Genomic DNA, 7,422 nt, shown 5'->3' with positions numbered 1-7,422 from the left:
ACACAAGACAAGTAACTACTCTCTAGAACTACCACCCACCGGAGAAGAGGTCTAAATGTTGGGATTAGTGGAAAGAGAGAGATGAATTCAAAATGAGGGGTCTCAGTTTCTGAGAGGAGGCAGGGTAAGAATTATGACCGAGACTTTTATAGATATCGTTGCACTCATTCATTAAGTATTGCTCCTGGGCTGGATACAGGGGATACAACGGTGAGCAAGGTGGTCCATATCTCTTCACTCACAGAGTTTAAAGTGGGGGATCAGTCCTTACTCAAATAATCCCACAAAAACAGTGCATCTTTAATACTGGGGCTATGACAGTGTTTAGCCTGACTAGAATAGGGTGGGAAGCAGGGAAGGCTCCCTGGGAAGGACTTGTGGAAAGCCTCCTGAAAAGTGGTTTTGGAGTGAGATCTGGAGAATGAGTGACAGTTATACAACCAAGTGCAGCTGGCAGACAAGCTGGAGGGCACCGCTGGCAAGGACTGTAGTGGGAGGGGGCAGTCAACCGAAAAGAACTTGTGTGGCTGGAGCGCAGAGAGATGGAACAAAGATTTCAGCAACGAAGAGATTCTGGGGTTTGTCCAGGGAATACAGTCCACCACCCTGGCTAGAGAAAAATACGCATAGAAGGACACAGATCAAACTGAAAATAATGATTGGGGCCCCTCGCATTCTGGAAGAATATGCAGCACAGGTTAGAGGGTTTGCACTGTAATTCTATGGGCAACGAGAAAGCATTATAGGCACAGAATGATGAGGGCACATGTTTAAGGATGATTGTTCTAGAAGCAGTATTAAAATGGATTTTGGTAAAATGAGAGAGTGAGGAGAGCTCCTGGTGGAAGGCATGATGGGGGGGGGGGGGGATTGTAGTACCCAAGTGAGAGGGAGCAAAATCTCAAACTAAGGCAATAGATCTGAAAGAATGAAACGGATGTAGGAACACTGTAAAGTAGAATCAACAAATTTGATGGGTAATTGGCTATGGATGTGAAGGGAGTAGGAGAGAGAGACAGAAGAGAAGAAGCTAGAAATGACGAAAAAGGGTTGAGCCTAAATATTATGAGGAGGACACCAATATCAGAGAGAGTTTGGGAATAAGAAGAGTCAGAGGTTTGGGGGATATTGGATTTGTTTCAGATATGCTATAATGACATCTGGTGCAGACAAGTTGCTGATCCTGATAACCTAGCATTTTTCAAAAATGTGTTTGGAAATAAAGGGACACAGGTCAGCCCATCAACAATATTTTCTGCGTGCCTAATATGTATCAAACATTATTTTGTACACTGAAGACAGAATTAGAAATTAGACCTAATTTCTGTCTCCATGGAATATAACTTGCATATAAACAATAGTTTGCAAAAAAAAACCACAGGAACCCAAAGGTTAAATGATGAACCCCCAAATAAACCATAAACAAGTGACATATAAATAAGACCACAGTTCAAGACTTGTCTGTTGTCTGGTATAAAATTCACCAAGTGAATGTTGAGGCTTTCCTCTTAGGAGAGACGTTAGAATGCAAATTCACCAACTATCATTAAAGGAGAGGTAGACTTTAAAGGCCCCTTGTGAATTTCATCCAAGAATGTAGAGGACACAGCAAAGGACAGGATAAATAACAGATTGTTTGAAAAAGAAAAAAAAAAAGAGGACATTGGAAAGTCTCACTTAGCAAGGACACTTAAACATCTTGGCTCATTATCAACACTCAGAGTACAAATTAAATTTTAGGAAAGAAACAAATCTTTCCCATTTTTACTCTCAAGGAGGTGCCAGAATTATTTCATATAGAACAGCAGGAGTGCTAGGACTCTCAGGCCTTAACATTTTTGAAATAAATAAATAATGGACAAAACCTAATATACCAACTAAAATTATATTCAAAAGAAGTAAACAACAAAGAATCATTCCGGGTTCAAATTAAGAAAAAAACAATATAAAATAAAATAAACTTGATTAATTTAAAAGCTAAAACCCAAGCATATATTTACATATATAGTATATGTCTATATATGCAGATACATAGCTATATGAAGACTAGATGATAGAGATAAACAGATGATATATAGATAGATATAGATATAGATGATATAGATGATATAGATATAGATATAGATATAGATATAGATATAGATATAGATATAGATATAGATATAGATATAGATATAGAGATGGAGGTGGAGGTAGAGGTAGAGGTAGAGATAGATAGAGATAGAGATAGAGATAGAGATAGAGATAGAGATAGAGATAGAGATAGAGATAGAGATAGAGATAGAGATAGAGATGAGATAGAGATAAAATTAAGCTAAGATATTTTTTAAAATTTAAGCAGGAAATTAAAACTAAAATGTCTATATCATACAGCTAGTCAAAAAGTTATTAAATCTCTGGTTTGTTTAACTACCTGATGCTAAAGTTCCTTGGAAAAGTATATATGAGAAAATGTTGAAAGATAATTCTAATAGGTGGAAGAAGGGGCTTACTCAACTAGTATTTCTTTACATTTTTATCTATTGCTTTAAGAGAGAGAGAGAGATTTATTGTTCCACTTACTATGCATTCATTGATTAATTCTCATATGTGAACCAGCAACCTTGACATATTGGGACAATGTTCTAATCAAATGAGCTACCCAGTTATTTAACTACTTTAAATCTATAATAATTAAAAACAGTGCAGATTAGGCGAGCAGAACAATGAAATAAAACAGAGTCCAAACATAGGCCAATGTATATGACTTCAGTAAACAGAAAGGGTTCATTGCAAGTCAGTTATAAAGATTTATTGCTGCCTACATAAATGGTGTCAGAATAAAACGCAACTTATTTAGAAAAATAAGGTGCAGTCTCCATAGAAAAGGATCATCTTAATTCCACAGATTTGGCCTGAACAACCAAATCTGGTGTTATCAATAAAAACAATTTTTAAAACTTGCTTAGAAACAATTTTTAACCAGCCTTTCTATGTTTAACCCTAAAATTTGAAGTCAGACAGGGAGTTTGACTTCCTTACTCATCCTAGATGATCTATAACACTGCATCTTTCACATGTTACACGAGGGTGATCTGGGGGCCTAAAAATCAGGGTTTCTCACCAAGGGAGGAGGTGGGGCTAAGGGGCTGATTAATAACAGGTGTAGGTGGGGACGATAGCTAGTCAATATTCTGTGGAAAACACATGTGGGATTTGGACTTTTAAATCATTTTCATATATTTTTATCATTACAAGTGTAATTAATCCTCATAATTAAAAATTTAAAATAATCTAACAAGTTTAGCACAAAGTAAAAGTACCCATTACCTCTGAATCTACTGACAGAGATAATTACTGTTGATAATTTGATGAGTATCATTCCAGGTCTCTTTTTCAGTTTGTTCATCTTTTTATTTAGATGCTGGACCCAGAAACTAGAAGTCCGGGGTTTGTCTGCGTTATTTTTTTTTAATGCAAGTAAACACATGCTCAGATACTCTCCATCTCTCTCGCACACGTCATTTTTAAATGAAATCATATTATACAGAGTTGATTTACCTAGTTTTGTGGATTTAAATATCTGGGCATACTTTGAGAAGAGATGGAAAGAAGGAATTAAGACACTCAAAAATAAAGATTACTATTACACTGGCACTTCTAGGACTTTTTATAAAACTTTTTTCTTTTTGATATAAAATAAATACATTCCTGAGGAAACACAGGCAAGCACAAAGAAAGGAATAGTCACCCATAATCCACCACTGAAACTTTTGATGAAGAAAGATCCCATGTTTACTAGACCAAGAACAGCTGTGGCCAACAATCTTGCAAAAGCCAGAGTTCAATAACAAGGCCCCAGCGCCATAAGATAAAGAAAGGGGAGCAGGTCGGAAGCTATAGACCACATACCCAATACCCCCTGACAAACAGGATGAGGAGGAAACAAAAACGTGGTCAGTGGCTGAAAGAGAGGAAGAAAGAGAGAGAGAGAGAGAGAGAGAGAGAGAGAGAGAGAGAGAGAGAGAGAGAGAGAGAGAGAGAGAAGAAAGAAAGAAAGAAAGAAAGAAAGAAAGAAAGAAAGAAAGAAAGAAAGAAAGAAAGAAAGAAAGAAAGAAAGAAAGAAAGAAAGAAAGAAGTGAAGGAAGAAAACTGTTTGAATTAACAAAGGCTGAACTCTGAGCAGAAACACAAGACAGCAGTTGTGGGATGGGCAGATCCATTTCTGTTGGCTCAGATAAGCTTACAGCCTTGAGCTGCAAACCTGCACAACAAACACTGTGGACTGGCAGAGGGAGTCTGGAAAGTGAACATGCCACAATAAGAAGCCTTAGCATCAGATTCCTCCCAGACCAATTTTCCCCCTTAGATTTCCACTCAAGCTGAACAGACACCAGTGGGGCATTTCAAACCTGAAGTATTTGTTTAAAGACCAGCACAGGCGTTGACTGTTGGAGAGACATAATACAGAAAGGAAGCATTAGCAAGAATTTAAAAAACTGGTTCCATTTCAAGCTAGAAAGGAGGGGAAGTGTCTCAAATGGTAGCACTAACAACTTTTTCAGATAAAGGCGATGGAGATACTGGAATTATGGAGAACTTTTCACCCAGCTGAACATGCTCAGGCTTTGGAAATGGTCGGAAATGTGCATTAAGCACCCACTCTGTAATTCTGCCAAAAACTCGAGGCAGGGATCAGACTTTTTCTGTAAAAGGCCGGACAGCAAATATTTTAGGCTTTGCAGGCTATCCTGAGGTCTCTGAAGCAACTGCTCAAATCCCAGCTGTAGTTTTGCACTACAGCCATAGACAATACACAAATGGATGGATGTGGCGCTGAAACTTCACTTTCGGACGTTAACATTTGCTTAATAGAAGTATCCTGTGTCACAGAATGTTCTTCTTTTGATTTCTTTCCATTATTAAACAATACAAAAATAAAACACAAACGCTCCTTAGCTTTGTTGGTGGCACAAAAGCAGGTGCCGGACTGGATCTGATCCATGTGGTGGCTGGTAGTTTCCTGACCTTCGGTCTAAAAGCAGAGTTTCTGTTTCACGTTTACATTCTAACCACTGAGATAAGAGCAGAGAATCCAGGGGCATTTTAAATGGAGAAGATTTCTGCTCCTGTGGGAGTCCAAGCAGTGAAAGAATGTTTGGTGGCCACGATTCAGCTGGGATTGGAGCAGGACTGTGGGGACAGAAGGTACAGGAGCACAGGAAGACTTCCCAGAGGGGCTGGTACCCAGGGTGTATCTCCTCGGAGTTGGCCTGTAGCATCAAGGGAGAGAGGGGTGAGAACATGCCTCCCTATCCAATTATGCATGCTCTATTTTTCCCAGTGAATCAGGCCAGTGAAAAGATTAGCAGCAGCAAAGTCAAATTTAATTCACAGAACTTTTTTAATTCTTTTTTGCATAAAGATGAGGCCCTACTTTGTACACAAACAGAAACTAACAGTTCTCAGGTCTACATGGGTAGGCTGTCTTTGTTTACCTGTGTGCACAGGCTCTTATGCAAATTCCAGCAGCTGGTAAAAAAGTAAGCCTAGGCTTGGCCTTGGTGGATTTATTTCTCATTTGCTGCAGGCACAGACCGCTTCTATTGAAGAGAGAAAAATACCAGCTCCTCCACAGCCGCTTGTCCAGGAGTCCGGGCCTGCCTGGCAACTAGCCTCTTTGCTCCCTCTCCAGCGTGGGCCTGACATTACCTTGCCATTGAATAGTCTGGTGGAAGAGTTCAGTGCAGGGTTTGCACTTTCCCAGCCATTAGCCAGCTGCCAAGGCATTTCATTATCTTAGAAGTGTTTTGTACATCAAAGAGAGCCCCAAACAGTGTGATCAAGTGGAAGTAACAGCGCCTGGTCAACATTATAACCCGCAGCATTTTTTTTTCATGGATATAATGCCATCTGGCACCCAGGAACAGCGAAGGCCGGTGATGGAAAAACCCTGCCGCCCTGTTTTGCTCAGGGGTGTAACAGTTAATCCTGATAAAGGCCAAGGCCTCAGAGCAACTGCCCTGTTGTTATCTTGCATATCTATTGTCTTACACAGGCCAAGCTGTCCTGAACCTGCAAAAGGAAAGGTTCCCCATGAGATTGCCTGAGGGGAAAAATATCCAGGAGAGTTGTCTTTTTGTTTGTTTCAATTATTTAGCAAACACACACACACACACACACACACACACACACAAATACACACACTACACACACACAAACACACACACACACACACACACACACACACACACGGAAGGGACAAGGCTTTAAAAGGCTTCTCCTTTTCAAGCTTTAAGACTTTCTGGGGAAACAATAAGTAGCTGGCTTTGCAATCCCTGAATGAGGGAGCTCTCTTATATCAGCTTAATATCTTCTGTATCGATTTGCTTTTGATCATTCTAGAAAAAAATATCTCAGGCCTTCAATTTTCGATTATAGACCACCAACTTTCCCCCCTGATTTCTGATAACAAATGTCTCACTGAGCCTTTCATTGCTCTCTTGCAATTAAGGAGAAAAAAACTTTTCTGAAATGGCAGCTAATAGAAAGGCTCTGAAAAAAACTCATCTGTAGTGCACTCAGAACCCTGCTTTCTGGGTAGCTGATCTTCAATTGGCAAATTAGGAAAGAAAATACCATGAGTGTCTTATTGTTTTTATTTTGACATCAATCTTTGAAACACAGAAGACCAAAACAGAAAATGGACAATCTCCTTCTTGGCTGAAATGAGGGCAAATGATGGGTTTATGTTTCTTTTTTTTTCCCCCCACAGTCTCAAATGTGGTTGCCTCAATGCACTGCAACTGTTTATAAACTCTTGGATGATTTTTCCACTCATTACACAAACTCCTCCCCCTTCCTAGCTTCCACAAACATCCCCCCCTAGCCCCTCCATCTCTGCAGGAGGAAAAGCCTAAAATTTTGAGAAGGACACATTTTGAAATTTCCTTCTCTGGGTTAAATTCACATCAAGGGATGATTTTGCAATTGCCACACAAGCCATTATGCAAGCTTTTCAAAAGCATGGAAAATTTCTGGGGCAATCGTCACCTATACACAATTGTAAGAATGATTTTAAAAACAAGTCGATATTCCCCAATAACCAACCTGTGGTTTGAATAATCCTACTTGATCAATCTTCTCCCACTGTTTTTCTCTTCACTGTCATAAATTCTAGTAGAATTATAGCACTCACAAGGGGCTAGCTTGTTATTTTAGGCTGTCATGAAAACCGAGCTCCAAGAAATGAAGCCCCCAGCTGCCAGCATGAAGAACAAAGTTCTCTCCAAGTCCAGGGGGGTGGTGAACACCCAGTACAATATACAGATGATGTATTATAGAATTGACACCTGGAACCTATATAATTTTATTAGCCAATGTTACCCCAATAAATTCAATAAAAAAATTCAAGCCAAAAAAAAAAAAAAGTCTCTGACTTTC

This window comes from Myotis myotis, unplaced genomic scaffold (assembly GCF_014108235.1).
Source record: "Myotis myotis isolate mMyoMyo1 unplaced genomic scaffold, mMyoMyo1.p scaffold_m19_p_3, whole genome shotgun sequence".
Classification (NCBI taxonomy): domain Eukaryota; kingdom Metazoa; phylum Chordata; class Mammalia; order Chiroptera; family Vespertilionidae; genus Myotis; species Myotis myotis.
This window is presented reverse-complemented; position numbering follows the sequence as displayed.